This window comes from Mauremys reevesii, linkage group 5, assembly GCF_016161935.1.
Source record: "Mauremys reevesii isolate NIE-2019 linkage group 5, ASM1616193v1, whole genome shotgun sequence".
Classification (NCBI taxonomy): Eukaryota; Metazoa; Chordata; order Testudines; family Geoemydidae; genus Mauremys; species Mauremys reevesii.
This window is the reverse complement of record NC_052627.1, coordinates 87590066-87612326: the sequence shown is the minus strand read 5'-3', so window position 1 is coordinate 87612326 and position 22261 is coordinate 87590066. Positions and strand designations below refer to the sequence as shown.

The following is a 22261-nucleotide window of genomic DNA, read 5'->3' as shown; positions in this document are numbered from 1 at the left end:
TTTATTCTTGTATGAAGGTGGCATGTTTTGTCAGTTTAGACAATCAAATCTGTGTAGAGACTAGATTTTAAGGACTGAAAGTGGCAACATAAAACACACACAAATTAAGAATTACTTGTAAATATTTTAAATAGGTTAGTTTCAACTTCTGGGGGCATGGAAGGGAATTGCTTATACAGAAAGAGTACAATTCTATTTTTAATGGATTGTTGGTTTGTCCTTTAGGGGGTAAAGGGAAATGATACTATAGAGATTGATACTATCCCAAATGAAGTTAACGGCAAAGCTTTCATTGACATCAGAGGCTCAGGATGAGGTTCACAGTAACTATATAAAGTACGTTCTTTATATATGTCCAAGCACATGGCGCTCGGCAGCTGTGGCTCTGGCGCCCGGGCCGAACCCCCTGAGCCCAGGCCTGCTGCGGGGACCCATCAGCGCGCACGCTGCGCCCAGCCCCTGGCCAGTCGCGTCTGGGCTGGCCGCCCAGCTGGTGCAATCCTGCGGCGGAGGCATTGGCAGCCCAGCCCCGTTCGTTCTCCTGCGGGATCCGAGCGGGATGGGGGGGCTGGGGCCTGCTGCCCCCACTCCGGGGCCGCCCGCGGGATTGCACCAGCTGGGCAGCCAGCCCAGACACGACTGGCAAGGGGGTGGGCGCATGCAGTGTGCGCGCTGGGTCCCCGCAGCAGGCTCAGGCTCGGGGGGTTCGTGGGCGCCAGAGCCGCAGGCGCTGAGCTTGGCCAGCGGCCACTTCCTCCCCCCGCGGCAGTGGGAGCTGCAGCAGCGGCTGCTCCCGAGTCCTGCTGCCCAGGTGGGGAGAACAGCTGCCGCCTGGCCCCGCAGGCCACCCCCTACTCTCCCCCCCAGGTACCGCGCCCGAGTCCTGCCTGCTCGGGGCCAGGCCGGACTCTCACTCACCCCAGCCCTGCACTCTCCTGAGTCTCCCGGGCCTCCTTCCAGCGCTTGTGGAGGGAGGAGGAATTGGGGGTGGGGTTTGTTTGTTTTTTTTTTTTTTTTGCTCTGCCGCCATTTTTTTCCCCTCTGCCCCCGCCCCCCTGCATCCCAATATTTGACCTGGGTGATCTGGTCACCCTAGGGCACACAGGCTCTAGTGTTTGCAGATCTGGCAATTGAACTGAATACTGGCACCGTTTCCCACAGGCAGCGGTGACTTTAGCTGATATCTCACACCTGAAGGTAACGAAAGTGGAAAGGAAACAGCTGCTGCACGTGTTCAGCTGTGAACCAGGTCCATATGCTGCTAGCCTGTGCACTGCAATGATGCCTGCCCAATTAATTGCTGAGTGGCATGGGAAAGTGTCCTACTGTGACAGAAGAAATAAGGCAGCCCTCCCCAAAAACCTTCAGCAACAGATTGCAGAGTACATACAGGAAAGTTTCCTTGAGATCTCTATGGAGGATTCACAGGACATCCCAGTGCACGTATGTTTTGCAGGGCCTACTCTACCTAACTGTGTTGGGCAATGAGAAGCAGATAGCCAGTCTACCTCCACTAGTTATTTCACTACCTCTTGTAAGCAGCTCCTTGTAAAAGTAGCATATCTGCATCGTCACACCAGGAGCGACTGTTTGCCTCCTGGTATGCCTGCTGTAGCTCCTTCACTTTCAGGTCCCTCTTGTAGCCCTTCTCCTTCATGCCTCAAGTGATCTGCTCATAGATGTCCATATTTCTATGGCTGGATTGGAGTTTTGCCTGTACCGCCTCTTCTCCCCACAGAACCAGGAGATCCACCACCTCCTGTGCACTTCAGGCAGGAGTGCGTTTGGAATGTGTAGCCAGCATGCTTAGCTGGGCAGTGGCTAGGTGAACTCTCCACGCCGAGCAAACAGGAAGTGGAATTTCAAAAAGGGGTGGGGTGTATTCCTGTGTACTTGGCCACCGTGCAGCAGAGTTCAAAACAGTGACCAGAGCAGTCATGGCAGGGCATTGTGGGACACCTCCCAGAGGCCACTAAAGTAGACATAAGTAACGTCGTGTCTATACTGCCACTGCATCAACCTATATTGACTTAAGTGTTATGCCTCTTGCAGAGGTCAAGTTAAGTTGACTTCGCAGGTGAGTTACATCGGTGGGAGGAACATTGTAGTGTAGTCACTGACATAATTAGGTTGACGTAAGCCGCCTTGCATTGACCTAACTCTGTAGTGTAGACTAGGCCCAAGTGTTCCATTCTTTGAAAGATACTGTTCTTCACTTGGCAAAAGAAACTGCAAAATTAGATGTAAATATTTATTCAATTAAATCTTTAATTTAGATAACAATGTTAATTGTTTGCTAATTTCACTATTTGTAGATAACTCTTAATTCTACATAGCCGAATGTTATTGTATGTGATCACCAACCAGTTGCCATTCCTAAAATATCAATACTCCAGTATACTGAAATAGTTCAGTTTGTGCCATCTAACATTGTGAATTTAAAATATCATTGAAAACTAGACTTTTTACCATCTGTTACAACTTTATTTTGAATGTTTTATGGTAAGCAGTACAAATAAATGTAACAATTATACCATTTCATGATGTAAAATATCCATTTCTAATTTATAGAGAAAAGGTGTGTGAGGTAATATCTTTTATTAGACTAACTTCTGTTGAGACACAAACTTTCAAACTTGGGTCTTAAAGTCTTGTCACCCCCGTATCTGTCTGGCCATTGATGCTAACCATCAAATCAATTCTGTCTGCTGTCTCCACATCTGTTGTGCCCCTATGCTACACCTGCAGCTCCTGGGTTTCTTCTCCCAAGTCTTGGAGCATGGCAGGAGAAAGGCTGCAGTGGGGTCACCTTCTCCCACCCAGTTGGGTGTTGTAGGGAGGGGGAAGGGCAAAGGAACCATCATGTTGCTTAAGGAAGGGGAGTGGGAGCAAGGAACATGGCTGCTCTTTGCTGGGCTCTTTCTGCTCCCTCCTCCCACTCTCCTTCTGTGACAATGGTGTTGGGTTGCTAAGGGGAGAGAAGGAGAGCACTGCCTGCTTCTTGCAGCACCACTGATTTGTTCTACCCCAGGAGGAGGTTGGCAAGTGATGGAATCAGTGTGTTTCCCCCAAGTAGTACTAAAAATGTGCACCTCTCAGCAACCTGGCTCACCTTTTAGAAACTGTATTTCTGAGGCCTGCAACCCATTTCAAATCAGCACACTTCTAGCATTGCTGACCACTCCCTCCAGTCTGCGATATTTAATTCGTGCCACTCTTATTCAGCTAGTTAGTTTCATTTTTAGTAGTTTGTTGTTAGGCTCTTGCAGAAAACATGCAGCCTCTTGTCCATGGGTTTTATGGTGGTTTGCAGAGAGCTGGCTGATCGTAGTGCTGGCTTTTCCTTCCCTAGCTGTTCAATAACATTAAAATAGGTAGAAATTATTTTTTCTTTTCCATGTAAGTAACTGTTGTAGTGGCCATAGAGCTGTTATGAGTTCAGAGATGGGAGGAGGTACTCCATAAAACCACTTCTAGGAACATATGATCTACACTCTGGAACAACTTGAGAACAATTAATAGTTTGTCTTTCAGTGCTTGTCCATATCTATTCCACTGTTAGTGCACATATACCCAATACACTTGAGTTCAGATTCCTTTGGCCAGCAGTGTCTGTTGGGGGCCACACCTGTGCCCTGAGTGTTCTCACACCTCCAGGGGAGGGCAGAACAGGTAGGATGACCCCAACCACCTCTCACTTCCTTCTCACTGCCTGGGGCTACAAGTCGTGCCATGCCCGATCTCCACTCACTGCGTGCCCTATTCTTTGCAATGTAAATAGTTAGGTACTTAATACTTAGTCATTAGTGTTAGAGATTTTTTTATTGTTTCCTTTCTCCATTTAAGGAAGAAAATTGTTTGGTTTGCCTGAGTTTGCGCCCCAAGATTAGTCATTATGACTCAACATGACTCCAGGATTTAAAAATTGCCTTTCATGGAGATGATGGGCACACCAGATGTTTACTGTGTCTGGGCAAGAGCCACATTACGGAAAAGACAAAGATCTAGGGAGTCTCATCTGAAAACATTCCTCCTGGACAGACCAGTATCTCCCTCTTCAGGTAGCTGTGAGCTATCACAAGATTAAAAACTCAGTGAAGATGAGGCACTTTAATTTTACCACAAAGTAAACTTGCAGAGGTCAGTCCTATACTCCCACCTGTGGTTGAGCTTGATGAGGTAAACAATACATTTGTGGACTTGTTAAGCAGAATGGATGACACATTGGAGATTTCAGCAGAGATGGTCCAGGACATTCTGTGCACCATACAAGCTCCTGGACATCCTGCACACTTCAGTGCTAGGATGTCTTGCAGTGACCAATAAAAGGCTTTTGCAGCCAACTAAATTGCTCTGGCAGGTGCCTGCTTCTCTGGCACCAGCATCAAAGAGAGCAGACCATCACTCCTAAGTGTCTTCCCAGAGCTTCCAGCAATTTTCTATGACCACCAGCACCGGGGTCATTAATTGTCACTGATGTGAATGAGAGGTTGAAACAAAGCCAGCAAAATGGGACACTAAAAGGCAAGAGCCACAAAAAGTTAGTATGTTTGGAAAACTTATTCTGCATCAAGTTTCCAAATGAGCTGCCAATTACCAGGTCCTGTTGGCAACCTATGATTATTTGAATTGGGACTCCTTATCTAAATTTGTAAACAAGAAAGAGTTAGTCACTGATTGACAAAGGTCAACTGGTGGTGATTAAATCCCTCCAAGTAGCTCTTGATGCTGTAAATATAGCTTCCAAATACATGGCTGCCTCCCTTTCTTTGAGGAGATACTTGTGGTTTGTCAGCAGGGATCCCTTAAGAACTGAGGATCTTCAATTTGAGGAATGTAAACTTTTCAATGTTAAAATAACAGAGGCCTTATTCTTCCTGAAGAACTCACATGCTACATTTAGATCCTTAGGGGTATATGCTCCGACACCAAAGCAGAAGGACTTTAAGACTCAACTGCTGCAGAGGCAATCTTTTTATACTTGGCATAGGTAACCTGAACCCCCTACAAAGTGCCAAAATTTCCACAGAGGAAAGTCATCTGCATCCAACACCAAGTCTGCTCATTGCCCTCATCATCAATGCAGCAGATTTGACTTGGTGAGGAGTAGCATACAAATTCTATTGGATCTTCCTCTTATATTTCCTCCATTTGGGATTCATTTATTTCATCTTTGTGGGGTCTAGAACACTATCACTATGGACCAATGCATCCTGGCAGCTGTAGAGTAGATATTTCATTAAGTTCCAGGCCTTTCCCAGCCCCGATACCCTCATCTTTCCTATCCCTTTTCAGTGATCTCTCACACCAGAGTAAGTTGCATGGGGAGATGCAATCATTTCTAAATTTTGGACCCATGGAAGAAGTACTAAATGAACACAGAGGGTAAGAATTTAACTCTGATTACTTTCTGATTTCCAAAAAGAAAGGGGGGCAGTGCCTTATTCTGTTGCACAGCTTCTCTCTTCATTCATTAGTTGTGGTCTAATGCTCCCCACCTGTAGAATTTAGAGGCAATCCAATGTTGTTGCTGGAGGCTCCAGGACAAGGGTCCACCTTTCAGCTCAGGCTACCAGATTTTCTGCCTCTGATAGTGGAAAAAGTTGGTTCAATTTTATTCATTTTCTTGCAGTTAGTATTTATAATCCTCATCTGGCAGAGTGGTGGTTTCAACCACTTGGATCCGCTGTTGCAGCATCTCCCTGCTGGACTTCTCTGCCCCCATTCAGATCTGACAGAGCTGTCGTGCAAACCCCACTGCTTAAATCTGAGCAATGTTCCCTGAGGGTATGTCAACACACTGTGGATCGATGCTGCAACAATCAATCCACTGGGGATTGATTTAGTGGGTCGCTTTCCTGTCAATTCCGATACTCCACCGGAATGAGAAATATAAGGTAAGTCAACAGGAGAGTTTCTCCCGTTGACTCAGTGCAGTGTAGACACTGCAATAAGTTGACCTAAGCTACGTTGACTCCAGCTACGTCATTCATGTAGCTGGAGTTGCGTAACTTAGGTCGACTTAACCCCCTAGTGTAGACCTGCCCTGAGGCAGCACTTACAGGCTCTACAAAGGTTGAATTATGCCCTGCCTGTTGCCAGCCAGCAACCCTCACACCAGCAGGGTGCAGAGTTCCGTGTCAGACCAGCATGTCAGGTCCCCACCCTACCCCAGGAATCATGACTCCAACATAAAATTACAGGCTCTACATCTGGGGAATTATGCCCTGCCTGTAGCTAGCCAGTCAACGCTTACACTGCTAGGGCACCGGGCCCTACCCCAAAGAGCCATGACTCCAATGCAGAAAAGACCAATCAGGAGCTTCTGGGGACAGAGTCTAAGGACAATTTATAATCCACCTCCTCCAGTAGCAGCGGAGAAGTAAGCCCCAGTGGGGGATGGGGTGTCCGAAAGCAGCCCCCGGCCCATGTCCCTGCTCACTGAGGTATGCCGCCCAGGGCAGGTGGACAGTCTAGGGCTCCCCAGAGTGGCCCGGACTGACCCACTCTGGCTTGGTCTCCTGGGTCCTGCCCCCTGCAGTCACTGCTCTTTGTCAGCCCCGGAGTCAGGTCCCCCAGCCGGGCAGCTCTTACTGCCTGGGAACAGCCATTGCTGCGCAGTGCTTTGGCTTCTGGCCTCTGATGGGGCCAGGAGGTGGGCGGGGGGGTAGAGGAGCAGCAGGGGACAGGGCCTCATGGTGAGGGGAAGCTAAAGCCTAAACCAAGCTTTATAACTTCCAGGAGACAGCTGAACACTTTTACTGGCAAGCTCAAGTTCAGGATGGATTCTGGCTGCGATGATTCCAGCCCTAGATCCACATGACTGGTATGTAGTTCTTCACCTCCAAGATGCTTATTTCCATATAAAGATTCACCTTGCCCACAAAAAGGAGTAAGTGGGTAATTCCCACTACCAGTACAGGGTGCTGCCATTCAGCTTATCAACAGCACAAAGGATATTCATAAAATGCCTAATGGTAGAGGCAGTTTACCTCAGGAAACAAGAAGTCCAGGTTTATCCATATTTGGAAAACTGGCTCATTCGTGGAAAGTTGCATCAACAAGTAACAAACCATTCAATGGACTCTAACTTTTTGCTTCCTTAGGTCTAAAAATAAAGAAAAATTAATACTAACCTCTAACTCGAATAGGTTTTAAAGGAGTAGTTTTAGACTCCAAGATGTCAATGACCTGTCTGCCACAAGAATGACAGACTATACTGGACTCATTCACCCCAACAGCAAGTTCATCCCAAGACACTGATGAGGGCTTGTCTCAGATTCCTAGGACACATGGCCTTCTGCATATGTGTAACTCAATATTGCCAGACTTCATCTTTTTTTGCATGCAAGGGTGGTTAAAGTCTATATCAGCAGGCATCACCTGGATATGTCAGTGCATGTTCCCCCAGAAATCCTGTCATTTAATTGGTGTAAAGACTCTCTGAAAGTCTGCAAGGAAAGTACCATTGTCTCCACTATTGCCTTCAAAGATGTTGGTGAAAGATTTGGTTGGGGAGCCCATTTGGACAACCTTCAGACACAAGGTATGTGGACTTCTCAGGAAACACAACTTCATATAAATATCTTAGCGCTAAGAGCTAGTTATCGGGCATGCATAATTTCCCTCCCATTTCTAAAAGAACTAACAATTCAAATTGTGAATTATTACCACAGACATGTTTTATATAAACAAACAAGAGGGAGCAAAATCCACCCCTCTATGTCAAGAAGCCTATGGCACTTTTGCATTTGCCATCAAATCAGAGAAATGTAGGGTTGGAAGGGACCTCAAGAAGTCATATAGTCCAACCCCCTGCTCTGAGGTAGGACATAATAAACCTAGAACGTTCCTGACAGGTGTTTATCTAACCCAGGGGTCAGCGACCTCTGGCACGCGGCTCACCAGGGTAAGCACCCTGGCGGGCTGAGCCAGTTTGTTTACCTGCCATGTCGGCAGGTTCGGCCAGTCGCAGCTCCCATTGGCTGCGGTTCGCCGTCCCAGGCCAATGGGGGCTGCAGGAAGTGGCACGGGCGAGGGATGTGCTGGCTGCAGCTTCCCGCTGCCCCCATTGGCTGGCCGCGTGCCAGAGGTTGCCGACCCCTGATCTAACCTGTTCTTAAAAACCTACAGTGACAGGTATCAGAGGATAGCTGTGTTAGTCTGTATCCACAAACACAACAAGGAGTCTGGTGACACCTTAAAGACACAGATTTATTTGGGCATAAGCTTTCATGGGTAAAAAACCTCACTTCTTCAGATGCAGTGGCAGGGATTCCACAGACCCACTTGGAAGCTTATTCCAGTGGTTAACTATCCTTATAGTTATCCTACTACCTAGCCTAAATCTCTCTTGCTGCAGGTTAAGTCCATGACTACTTGTCCTACCTTCAGTAGTCATGGAGAACAATTGATTACCATCCTCTTTATGACAGCCTTTAAAATATGGGAACTATTATCAGGTTTTCTCTGTCTTCTTTTCACAAGACTAAACCTCCCAAGTTTTTTTAACCTTTCCGCATAGGTCAGGTTTTCTAAACCTCCTATCATTTTTGTTAATTTCTTCTGGTCTCTCTCCAGTTTATCCACATCTTTCTTAAAGTGTGGCACCTAGAACTGAATGAGTATTCCAGCTGAGGCCTCACAAGTGCTGAGTAGACTAAGACAATTACCTCCCACATCTTACATCAGACATTCCTGTTAATACACTCCAGAATGATATTCACCTTTTTTGCAACTGCATCACATTGTTGACTCGTATTCAGTTTGTGATCCACTATAACCCCAGATGTTTTCAGCAGCACTACTGTCTAGCCAGTTATTCCCCATTTTGTAGTTGTGCATTTTATTTTTTTTCTTTCTAAGTTTAATACTTTGCATTACTCTCTTAAATTTCATCTTCTTGATTCCAGACCAATTTTCCAATTTGTCAAGGTTGTTTTGAATTCTGATCCTGTCCTCCTAGGTGTTTGCAACCCCTCCCAGCTTGGTGACATCTGCAAATTTTATAAGCATATTCTCCAAGTCATTAATGAAAATATTAAATAGTATCAGACCCAGGATATACCTCTGCAGAATCCCACTAGATATCCCCCTGCCAAATTTGCTTATGAGAATGTCATGTGGAACTGTGCCAAAATTTTACTAAAATCAAGTGCTGCTTCCTCACTATCTATTAGGCCAGTAACCCTTTCAAAGAAGAAAATTAGGTTGGTTTGGGGTGATTTGTTCTTGACAAATCCATGTTGGCTATTCCTTATAATCCTATTATCCTCTACATGCTTACACATTTTTTAATAATTTTCTCAAAGCCCCAATATTAAAGGCACAACAGCAAACTATCCTGATGTGAAGGAAAGACAGGCAGAACAGGAGGTATCAAAGTTAGGCTGACAGGTCTATAATTCCCTGTGTCCTCTTAGAACCTACCTTTAAAAAGGGGAACAATGTTTGCTCTTCTTCAGTTGTCTGGGACTTCACCCCTCCTCCATTAGTTCTAATGCTTCTGAGATTGCTTCAGATAGTTCCTTAAGTATCCTAGGATGAATTCCATCAGACTCTGCTGACTTGAATCTAACTTTTCTAAATATTCTTTAACCTGTTTTTTCCCTATTTTGGCTCGTGTTCTTTTGTCTTGTTGTTAATATTAAATGTGTGAAGTATCTAGTCACAATTTACCAGTTTAGTGAAGAGTGAAGTAAAATAGGCATTAAACACCTCAGTCTTCTTGATGTTATCTGTTATTACATCAATAAATATAAGACCTACACTTTCCTTGGTCTCTCTCTTGCTCCTAATGTAAAAAAAAGTTCTTATTGTCTTTTATGCCCCTTGCTAAATCTAACTCATTCTGTTCCATAGCTTTTTTGCTGTTATCCCTACATGCTTGTGCTAGTCTTCTGTACTCATCCTTAGCAAATGTGTCCATGTTTGTCTGCATTTCCACTTTTTGTAGGATTCCTTTTTGATTTTCAGGTAATTAAAGAGCGCCTATACTGCCTATCTTTCCTTCACATCAGGATAGTTTGCTGTTGTGCCTTTAATATTGGGGCTTTGAGAAATGGCCAGTTCTCTTGAACAACTTTTTCCTTAGATTTTCTTCCCTGCCTTCCTTTCCTTCTTCCTTACTTACCAGTTCTCTGAGTTCTTTAAAGTCTGCTTTTTTGAAGTCCTTTGTCCTATTCTGCCACTTTCACTTCTTCCTTTTATTAAAATCATGAAATCTATCATTTCATAATCACTTTTACCCAAATTGCCTTCCACTTTAAGATTTGCAATAAAATTCCTCCGTGTGAGAATCAAGTCTGAAATGACTGTTCTCCTGGTTACTGCCTCCACTTTCTGAAACCTCCACCAAACCGAAACAACAACAAACAATAGCCATGGAATTACTCTGAAAGCAGTATATAGAAATAAAGGGTTGAAAGAGACCTCAAGAAGTCATCTAGTTCATCCGCCTGCACTGAGGCAGGATTAAATATACCTAAACCAAGCCTGTTGGTGTCTGTCTTGGTCTTAAAAACCTCCATTGATGAGCATTCCACAACTTGCCTAGATAACTTGTTCCAGTGCTTAACTATCCTTATAGTTTAATTAAAAAAAAAAAAAAACGTTCTAACTATATCTCTAATCTGAATCCCCTTGGTGCAGATTAAGACTGCTACTTTTCTTACCATTGGTGAACATGGAGAACAGCTGATCACCATCCTCCTTATAACAACCTTTTACATATTTAAAGGCTTATGTGCCCAGCTCTCTAAACATGCCCAGTTCTTTCAACTTTTCCTCATAGGTCATGTTTTCTAAAACACTCATTTTCATTGTTCTCCTCTGGACTTTCTCCAGCATGTTCAAATCTTCCTTAAATTGTGGCACCCAAACTGGACACAGTACTCTAGATGAGGCCTCACCAGTGCTGAGTAGATTGGCCCGGAGACCTCACCCAACATTCATATAAAAATTCATATATCCAGCTTCCATCTAAACTAGGTTATGTACCTCCCTGTGTTTTTCCCCAAAACTACTTTCAAACTAAATCTAAGCTTCATGCCCTAGATGTTCCCAGAGCACACACTTTCTACATTCATAACACTAATACTTTTAGGGTATCCCCAAGACAGTTCATAGCTTATGGGGATGAGAATGAGGTGAAAGTCAGGCCATTTCAACACAGAGACTTTCTGACTGGCTTCCTACTTGCATCAGGGTGGGCTATGAATTAGCCAGCATAGATCCACCAATGAGAGTGACAGCTCACTCTGCAAGAGCACAAGCAGCTTCTGTTGCTCTTTGAGAAATGTTTTAACACTAGATAGATGTAGGGCAGCCTCTGGGGCTCAGCGTGCACGTTCACCCAGCACTGAAGCATTCTAATCTAATGCCAATTTTGGTAGGAGTCTTGTTTAGGTAAACTAGCACTCATCTTTGGTAATCCAGGTTATGGCTCGTGAGTCACCAGCAGTGGAATATATCTGGACAAGAACTCCAAGAAGAAATGATTATTTACCTTACAGTAACTGTGATTCTTTGAGTTGTGTTGTCCATATATATTTCACTCCTGTCATCTGTCCACACTACTACAGGGTCTCAATAAGACCTGACTTCTGTATTGGTGAAAGAACTGAGAGGCACTTGGGGTTGCTCTGCTCTTTACGCTCTCAGCGGTTCAAACACATTTAAGGTGCAGGCATGGCACCCAATGGACACTGCAGGTCAAAAGAATGCAAACTTGAGTGCATTGGATACATGTGCACCAACAGTGGAATATATGTGGATAAGCACTCGAAGACCCACTCTTACTGTAAGTAGCTGGTTTTTACCTTTCCTCGCTGGATAATTTGTTCTTTGCCTGAAACAGTTGCTTCCTTGATCCACTCAGATTATACTGTCACTGAATAGTTGCAGTGATAAATAATGGTGCAGTCATTGTGGTGCACTTATATCTGTAAGGCAAAATGATTGTCTATTTCAGTCATTGCGATATTAATTTTTTTGAAAACATACCTTTATCAATATATATCTAGCAGCAAGAAATTATCTTCTCATGGCATTCTCTTCCTCTGCTTTATCTAAAATAGCAGAGTTAACTCTTTTAAATGGCTGAAGTCTTATAACCAATATGGATTTAATTATGGAATAGATCAAGTTTGAAGAAAGGTTCATTGCAAGAGCAATGAGGAATTATGTGTGGTGTCCGGTGCACCAGTTCTGGACAGTGGAAGAGATTTATGCTCAATAGTGGTTCATAAATTACATGTTTCAGCCATCCAGAAAGAAATCAAATTGTTCTTCATTGTTTAAAGATAAAGACAATTGCTTTCTACTTTACTTAAAAACCAATTAAAACATTTTATTCTCTGAATAAACAGTTTGAGATTCTACAATTTATTTTTTGTAATTAATATTAACCTTTCTTAGTTGAGTACTGTAACTGGGCAGGCTGCCTATCTTGTGCCCCTCATGGTTTGGGGTGATGCTGTAGCCTGCATCAGTTTCCCCCCTTAGACTGTTCAAATAAAACTTCCATTTTTTTCTTGGTCAAAAAAGCCATCTTTGGGGACTGGGTTTATTAGTCTAAAGTAAACTGCAAATAAAACTCAAAATCCCAAAACAATCCCATTTCTAAATCCATTCAACACAAAGTTTCTCTTCCTCCTCCCAGGCATTCCTGTCTAGGGCCTTTGTAGTCCCTCCCCTGCATGATCAGGGTCTCGCCCAGGCATCCCTACCTGGAAAGGTTTTCTTGTTTCGGCAGGCCACTTCCAAGCCCTTCCTTGCCAGAGTCTCAGTCCTAACCAGAGTTGCCAAGTCTCACCAATAATTAAAATAAATAAATAAATGTCACTGCCTTTCAAAACAAGCCCAACCCATTTCAGAGGGGGAAGGGGAGTGTTTATACAGATTCCAGGAATTTTTTAAAAGTAATGTAAATACACACAAATGTATTTTAATGTGTAACAATGTTATATGCAACAAAACTAGGACTAGAAATAAAAAGGGGATAGGCGAGTGGAACTTGCATGCAGGGCTTTGGAGTGGAGCACGGACTAGTGGAGCTGCAGGTTTTTGCCTGCAGCTGGAGCACAGCTCCAAAGCCCTGCTTGCATGCAGCATCTGCCCCTCCACCCCCCCAGCTCTACAAGGAGATTGAGGGGTTTCTGTGCATTATTTCCTTGCTGCAGCATCCCACTCTGGGGGGCTGTGGCTCCGCCATCCAGCCAGGTTTCACTACCCCCTCCCCCCACACACCAGTTTACCTGGACTGGTACTGCACCCCTTAGTCCTTCCACTCCTGCTCCTCACAGTCACAGACTGACCAGGACCAGGGACCAGCTGTTTTGTGTGTGTGTGACTTCTTGAAATTCAGACTTCAGAGCCACACACAAACACAGGGACAATGGGATATGCCTATGCCTCCCCTCCTGAGATGCCTGGCAGGAAAAGCTCCCTAGAACACTGAGCTTTTTATATGCGCCATGCAGGTTCCCCAGGAGGCTGAGGAGGCTGGAGGCAGTATCTGCTACTCAGCTTCCCACGTTCATCAGTATCTCCCTGGAGTCCAAGGAAAATTACTGATGACTCTTTGCTAGAACCTGCTCATTCCTAGGAGCCTCTAATCCCTGAGTATTTCCTCCCTCATTGCAGCCTCCTGCCCTTAATAGGGCAATCACCCTAATCTCTCCCAAATCCGACTCATTCTGTAATCAAGACTGGCTAGCCCCTGCCCTCCAGCCTTTAAGGGGTGAGCCACCCAAGTATTGTATGTGCACATAAAATAAGATTCAGTCCTTGCTCCAAGGAGCTTGCAATCTAGGTTATGCACAATTTAGATGCACAGACTGCATCAGGTAATGGGTACGTGTTTAAGGAGTTAGAGAAATCTTGCAGTGGTCACTGTTAAAAAGCTTCATGAAGTTGATATTCTGTGTAGATGAGGGTGATGAAATCAATGGGACAACTTGCATAAGAAAAGCAATCAAGATTTCCTCAGTAGCTCACCCCTTTCTCTTTGTTTCTGCTATTAACACACACCTCCACTCTCCTGTGGCATAATTCTCTATGGTGTATGTAGTTTTGTAGCCTTTGAGTCCCAGGATATTAGAGAGACAGTGAGGGTGAGCTAATATCTTTCACTGGACCAACTTCTGTTGGCGAGAGAGACAAGCTTTCAAGCTACACAGAGATCTTTGAAGACCTGATACCAAGGGGTCTCACTTGCAGAAGTTCTGAGCACTCATAGCTGCAACTTTTTTAACACAAAGTGTTATATAATCAGTACTAAGTTTACAGTGGTGCCCTGGCACCAGGCCCATGATGCACTCCAAGCTGCTGGCTCCTCTCCCCACCCAGCCTTTCCCCACACTGCTCGCTCCTCTCCACCCCCAGCACTGCCAGGGATGGGGCAGTGAAGAGCCCTCAGTTGCTGGTGCTCCAGGCCGGTGACCATCCGCTTCAGGCTTGCCAAGGCCCGCCTCTCCCTGCCACTCTGTGGAAGCGGCAGGCTGGAGAAGTGGGTGTCTTCCACCGCTGCTGCAAGGAAAGGGCTCCTCTATGCTATTGGCACACCACAAGTGCCAGGCAGGTAGGCAGGGCTGGGTGGGGCCCCTCTGTGCTCCTGAGTTTCAGCTGTCCTGCCCTCTAGCACTGTGCTGGGAGTGGGGATCCCTGCTCCGCACTGGTTCAGAAGGGCTGGTGAGTGTGGCTGGGGGGCAGGGTGAAGTGGGTCTCTGAGGGACTTGGGGGGGGGGGCGCTGGGCAGTGGGGGAGGTTTGTGCATGTTGGGATGATGGGCAGCAGGGGGTCTGTTTGGGGGGGGCGCTGTGTAGTTGTGGTAAGGCTGTGGGAGATATCTGTGTGTGTTGGGGTGCTAGGGTGGGGGTTATGTGTGGTGTACTGGGCATTGTGGGGGGGCCATGGGGGGGTGCTGGGCATAGTGATTCCAGCGGCAGTCAGGGGGTGTTGGGGAAGGGGTTGTGTGGCATGGCATGGGCCTGGGCCCGCCAGGCAGCAGGCCAGTGTGTATCTGGAAACTGCCGGTTTGTAAACAGTGCCCTTGCACTGGGCTGGGCAGAGTGAGGCTGCCCCTGCCATACCATGCCCTGCCATGCCCCATTGCCCCTGGCTGGCCCTTTGCTCCAGAAACCAACCTCCCACCACACCATGTTACATTGCACCTATGGGGGTCCACAAATATGTTTGGTGCTAGGCCCACAAAAGGTTAATCCAGCCCTGTATATAATGCTAAATTCTCTGGTTCTTGTTATCTCAAATTGGGCACCCAAAATTAATGCACATTATTTACCTTAAACTCTGTGCCACAGCTCCTGTGATGGGGTGAGATCCCCCACTAGTCCTGCAAGAGTAGACTTGGGCTAGGTGGCTCTAATCAGTTAATTAGGTTTCATACTGGAGCTTTTGGCTGGAGGCAGCTAATTAGGAACAGGCTCAGCTGTGCAGGAAGCTGTCTACAGATAAGGGCAACTGCTGAGAAGAGGGAGAAACTCCCTAGGAAAAAGGGAGAGTGTTTGGGGGCTGTGGGGAAAGGCTGTAGAAAGGCAGGCAGTAGTTATTCCCTGGGAAGAGGGAGGGGGATTCTTGGAGCTGGTACCCCACCAGATAAGAGAAGGGGAACTAGGGAGTGGAAGCAGTCCAGAGAATGAGCAGACAGCAGAAGCCCAGAACTGCTAAGATGAGGGTCCCTGGACTGGAACTCAGGGGAACCCAGTATGCCCTCTACTCTATCAGCCACTGAGGGAGTGGAACTGGGGCAGTGAATGGGACGATTGCCTAGGACCAGTGGTGAGCTGGAGCCAGTTAGCACTGGTTCTCAAGAACCGGTTGTTAAATTTAGAAGCTGGTGTAGAACCAGTTATTAAAGGGGCCGGCGGGTGGGTAAACTCCAGTCTGCGGGCCACATCCGGCCCGTGGGACTGTCCTGTCCAGCCCGCCTGAGCTCCTAGCTGGGGAGGCTCCCCCAGCCCCTCCCCCGCTCGCCCCCTCACAGAGCCGCAGTGTTCCGCGCCGCCGGCACCAGCACTCTGGGCAGCTCTGCAGCTCCTGCCACTTTGAGTGGCATGGTAAGGGGGCTGGGCTGGGAGCAGGGGTTGGATAAGAGGGCAGGGGTGGGGGGTCAGTCAGGGGATGGGGAATGGGGGGGTTGGGTAGGTGTGGGAGTTCCAGCGGTCTTTTGGGGTGGTGGTGGATGGGGTCGGGGCAGTCAGGGGACAGAAAACAGGGCTAGTTGGACAGAGGGTGAGGTCCTGGGGGGCAGTTAGGGTGGGGGTGGTCAGGGGACAAGGAGCGGGGGGGTTGATGGGTTGCAGGTTCTGAGGGGGGCAGTTGGGGGCAGGATGTGGGTTGGGGTTGGATGGGGAGTGGGCGGAGACAGGCACGTGGGGCTTGTACTCACCTTGCAGTTCCCTACCGGGTCTTCAGAGGCACTTCGGCGGCGGGGGGGGTCTTCACTCACTTCGGGTGAAGGACTTGCCGCCAAAACCCCAGAGTAAGTGAAGACTCCCCTGCCGCTGCAGACCTGGTAGGGAACCAGTTATTAGGATTTTGGGAGCTCATCACTGCCTAGGACTGTTAATGGGTTGAAACCCTGAAAGGGGAACACTGAGTGACCTAGCCAGAGGGCTTAATCACAAAGAGGATGCTGTGAGTCCTGCAGCGAGAGGAGTTGCAGACCGGAGTCAGAGTGGCAGCATGCAAGCTGCAGACAAGGGTGTTGGCCTCAAGAGCTAATCCCCGGAAATGACAAGATGGAGGCGCCAGAGCAGTGGTAAGTGGAGCAACTGTGACAGCTCCTCCTCTCTAAAATGGGGATAGTACACTTTCACCTTACAAGAGTATTGTGAAAATAAACTAATGCTTGTAAAGCACTCAGATACGGTAGTGGTGAAAGTCATGGAAAAACTCACAAGGAAATTAATAATTCTGTCTTTCAGAGCAGAGTTTAAATAGTGTGCAGTAAATAAGACCTACGTCTGCTCATTGAACAATGAGGATAAAACAAAATCCTCATTGTTGAATAGCTGATCAGTAAGTGAGCACCATCCCTCCTGTGTTTGGTCACTTATGGAACATTTCAGATCAAAGAACTATTTCCAGCACTTGATTATTAACATTTACGTAGAATACATATAGCTAACTTTGCTACTGTTTCAGTGGTATGTGTACACTGTATGCTATGTAGTAGTTAACCGTGCCCCTTTTTGGAGAGGTTTTGAACCACAATATACTGGGATCCAGATTATTCTGGTGGACTAGCAGAATCTGTATAAGTATTAAGGCTAGACTTAAAACCTGGAGTGTGCAGTTAAATATTAGATTCAGCAGCAGCAGGATACAAGTGCCGCATTGGAGTTTTTGCCTCTTTCTTGTACAAGTGTGTATTGGGGTCCAGATATTTTTGGTGGAACAGTAGAAGCAACACTTTCTCTCCATTCTGATGGTGCACTTTCTGGGGCCAAAACTGGTAAGGCTCTAGGGTCCAGATGCTTTATCCAAGATTTTGTGGCACTATTGCTGTGAGTTGCACCAGAGTCTGGATTTTTTTTTAGACACTCCTAAGACTCAACATGTTTTCTACCTAGGCAGTGGAATTTGGTGGAGGGGGAGGGGGACTGGGAAGGATCCAATGCCTATCAGGTGCTGGATCTGGGTTTTGCTCTGCTGTTGCACCTAGCTGTGTTGGTGTCCACATTTTTTTTTTTTTTTTTTTGGTAAATAGCAAAGGCTAAACATATTCTGTTTAGGCAGAGGAATTTGAAGAGTAGGTGCCAGATGATGGGGTGACGGGCCAAGGTTTCTGTTCAGTTGAATGGGGATGCTTTGGTATCTGTCTTTCATTGCTGGAGCAGAAGCAGCTAAATTTGTTGTCTACTTAAGCAGGCCAGAACTGGGTTTTTGTTGTGCTAGTGCACCAGAACCAATCAGTGTTCAGGGTTGGTTTATTTGTGCAGTAGGAGCAGCTAGACCAGTGGTTCTCAAACTTTTGTACTGGTGACCACTTTCACACAACGCTCTGAGTGTGACCTCCCCCTTTATGAATTAAACCCCCCTTTTAAAATATTTAACACTATTATAAATGCTGGAATGAAGTATAGGGTGGAGTGGAGGCTGACCGCTGGTGACCCCCATATAATGAGGGCTCCTGACCCCCAGTTTGAGAACCCCTGAGTTAGACATTTCTGTTTAAGCAATGGAATTTGGAGGCTTGGTACAAATATCACCGAGATCCAGGTAGGATCCAGCTTTTACCTTTTTTTCCCAGTAGGAGCAGTTCTGTACAAATTTGGCAGGATCCAACTTTTACCCAAACTCTCCCATTTGGCGAGGCAGCGGGAGCTTGCCTTCTCGTGTTGCCCAACTTGGGTCTGGTGGGTTGCAGGGACGGGAGCATGTGATCATTGGAGTGACTGAGCTTGCATTGCCATGGTGTGGCAGCCGCGGGGAGAGCAATGGAGGCTGCTTAAGAGACAGGCTGGGCGGCTGCTGCTGCATCCATCGCAAAAGAAAGCCACTCCACACTACATCGCTGCTCACCAAACAGAGGAGTGCAAGAGGTAGGACGTTCCTGTTTCCCTAACAAATGTTGTTTCAGCGTAAATGGCAGCAGTTAGTTTTTCCCTACACGGAAAGCTGTAGCACTGTACTATGCTTCCTCACATCCTGACCTTGTCTCTCACTCATTAGCATCTCAACGATTCCTGCTTGTCAGGGCTATTTGATGTTCAGGGCTATCTTCTATTGTTAGGCATGGCTAGTCTTTCCTTGAAGATTATTAAAGGACATGTGTGCGATTGTTTGTTGTGAGCCTGGGATTAGCATCAGTTTTGCTACCTGTGATATTTCCCTGTTAATATCAATGAAAGAAATTGCGAAGATTATGTGCACTAGTAGCAGTTGGATGCACAATGAATAGATCAGAAAAAAGAGCATGTAGACAGTATCCCCTACTATAAAACTGTCTTTGTTAAATAAAAAATTAGGAATGTCTCTACGTGTTCATTGAAGGTGCTACTCTGTTGCTTTCTGAGAATTTAATAGCTGAATTGGTTCTTTTAAATTTCTCCTATATTTTCCTTTGTTAGCATTTCCCTGAAGAATCCTATATTCATTTTCCTTTGCCGAAAAGCAAGAGGTCTCAGAAACATGACTTTTGTTCCACACTATCACCTTCAAGAGCTACATTGCTTTGTTTAACCTCCTCTAAGCCATTTATCACGAACCTCTGCTGTCATATTGTAATGAGTTATGAAATGTGCTGGTTTTCATGGTTAAAATATATAATCCATGGTTTCTGGTTTTTACCTTTTCCATAAGAACTGGAATAGGTAAACTGAAGATTATGCTGTCTTGGAGGTAAAATTGGTTTTCATCTGTTTTCCTACACAATTTCTTCAGTTTAATCATTTCTCATTCTGTTGGGGGGAGGGGCGAATGAACCACCCATGCAAATTGCTGGCTTGTAACGTTAGCAGATCTCCAGTGAATGCTGTCATTTCATTTTGACCAATTTTGCTAATATTAAGATTCACAACAGAAGAATAAAAATGTTTAGTTTTGTAGAAGTTTGCAGAATATTTTTATTAATGTTTCTGCTCTGGCTTTTTAAATATAAAATGCCTAATTTTAAAAACACAGTTCAAGGGGTTAAAGAGAACCTAGAAACCACACCATGCATCCTGAAAATTTAATGTGCTTGACAATAATGGCACTGAAACTGATCTGCTAGTAGGTGTGTGTGTGGGGGGGGGGGGGGAAGTTACCCTTTTCTGTGCTAAGTCCTATTTATCACTAATGGCATATAATAAATATTCTGTAGCTAATTTTCTATTAATTTAGTTGTCATCTGGATCAATGTATGCTTCATAAACAGTGTATTATAAAAACAGGTAGCCATTGTCTTACATTGGTATTGTGTGCATTTTGGGGACCTAGTGCCATTTATTTAATTAGGCTAAAATAATGATGGTCATAGCTGAATTTCACTTAATTTCTACATTTTAATTACTAAACATTATCACTACCAAATAATGCTAGATACCCTATAAAAAGAGTATCCAATTATTTAGTTATTTCTGAACATTAAATTAGGCAACAGAAACTAACATTAATACAAGCTTATTTAATGAAGAAAATTACATTTCTTGTATATCCGTTATACATATAACTCCACTTTAAACAGTTTTAATCCAATTCAGGAATTTAAGTAAAATATTTGTTAAATCCAGCTCTTGCATTGTTAAACTTATTCAATCAAAGGCTCTTTCTTGGTATTGTATTTCATTATAACAATGAGTTTAAATATAGGACTGTATCGGTGAAGTGTGTGGAAACAATAAGCAAGCTATATTGCATATTTCAAGATTTTTAAAGATAGCTATAAAAACTCTAAAAATGGATACTAGTAAATATGGTACTTACCAAAGAGATTCCTACTATTTGTTGTTACTTACCGTATAAGTTACTGTGTCTCAGCACATCCTTTTTAAATTAAGCACACTTTCAAAGGGCCATCTACCATAATGTAATTATGCAGTATTTGGAAACTCTCTTTGCATATATAAGATAGATTTACTAAAATGTAAATTTATCTCTTCAGTTGTGAGCATATTTGTATACTTTGTATGCTGTATAATTTTTTTAAATTGCACTGGCAGCAAATGGTAATGGAATAGCGCTCACTATTTGTATGAATTAATGCTTCAGCAATATTCTTATGTTAAGGAAAACATTACAAATATTTTAAAATTGAATCCTTAAGTATTTTACTCTACTGATTTATGAAGTTATAACAGGTTGTTAAATGTCTTTAATAAAAGTTATTGCAAACTTACTTTATTCTTTAAGTCAACATTACATCATTTACTACTAAATTAATCTCTTTCAAGTCATCCCTCTGCAAATAACAAAAGTTATGTTGGTAATTAAAATGTTAGTGTTGGTATGCATAATAAACTGGTTTTGTTTTTAAAAGGGACTATTGTTTTATTCAAATTGTTTTTGGTTTACATGTGAATTTAATTGTGGATATTTGTCAAAAGTGACACATTTTAGATTCATTCAGAATTTTGATTGCTGCAAATAAGAATAGTGATTTTTAGAGGCTTTCCTTGTTTTTCCTTAGGTCACTGTTATATACCTTTGCCAGGTGCCTCAGTCAATCCTTGAAAGTGATGGTGCAGTATTTTGGGTATCAGTTGTGCTTTGGGATCTTTCAATATGTAAAACTTTTTAGTGATACACAACAAACATAGTTGAATCGAATAAGAATAAAAATGGGATAAAGAATGAATGTCGTAGTTTGTTTTTCACGTTTAAATGAAGTATAAGAACCATATACTCTATTTTTATAGAGACAGCATATATTTAAATGACTGCATCCACATCTTTACATTTTCGCATGAACTAGTTCAAGAAACAAGTTTTTTCACCTTTTGAATTATTCATATTTGACTAGTTTACTGTGTATGTATTCAAGGGGTTTTGATGGGTTTCCTTCCCCCCCCCCCCCAAGATCAACCCAGTAATCTTTAGGTTTTTCAAAGGCAAAATTTATACATACAGTGCTGAATAATAGTTTCAAAGAGCTCACTAGCAGTGGTATGCTAGGAAGAGTGCATTGTGAATCTTTGGAGATCAAAGAGCTCAGAACAATGTAGATAATCTAAAAACCTGGGACAAATTTTGCAATAACTTGCATCCCATACAATTGAACAGAATGTATTTCAGAGCAGAATTGTCTCCTTTGACTAGAATCATAATAGAGCACATGAAATTGTAGTGCTAACACAATCACTGCTGCTGTTGGCTGCACTGGACTGCTCAAATATATTCTGTTATCTCCATTTCTGACTACATTGGTGACTGCTGAAAAGTACATTTTCCCACTGAGATTTTGTGAAATCATAGGTGCTGGAACTAGGGATGCTGTCGCACCTCCTGGCTTGAAGTGGTTTCCATTATATACAGGGTTTCCAGTTCAATGACTCTCAGCACCCCGGGTGAAATCCATCTTTATAAGAGACTGTGTATTGTAATGTTGATTTCAAACATAGTCTTGTATATCTCTCCCTGAAAGGAATTTCACTGAGAGACTCTCCATTACATATTAAATTTATTCTTTTTGTTTAAAAAAACCCAAATTATCTCTGGTCAGAAGCTGACATTCTTATGTCAGCATTGATATCTAAGTTGACTTATAATAAAGAAATAAAATGTACATACAACAGACTCACTTTTAATTAATGCCATT

General features: G+C 44.3%; 1 protein-coding gene and 1 long non-coding RNA gene across 6 annotated transcripts in view; one reads left to right on the top strand and one right to left on the bottom strand.

Annotated features, from left to right (window-relative positions):
• Window positions 1-1295: 1295 nt before the first annotated feature.
• On the bottom strand, window positions 1296-12783 carry LOC120405757. The gene is made up of 3 exons (XR_005598828.1): window positions 12729-12783; window positions 11820-11942; window positions 1296-2229 (listed from the first exon to the last, which is right to left on the bottom strand). It is a non-coding gene; the product is annotated as an uncharacterized LOC120405757 (long non-coding RNA).
• CRACD (capping protein inhibiting regulator of actin dynamics) overlaps window positions 6799-22261 on the top strand; it is a 224358-nt gene continuing 208895 nt past the window's right edge. For 2 of the 5 annotated variants that reach the window (XM_039539504.1, XM_039539502.1), the window contains exon 1: window positions 6804-6826. The gene's annotated coding sequence lies outside the window, so the exon portion shown is untranslated. Of the gene's footprint in view, window positions 6827-22261 lie in introns of all 5 variants that reach the window. The other 3 variants (XM_039539500.1, XM_039539498.1, XM_039539501.1) reach the window with 3 other exon arrangements.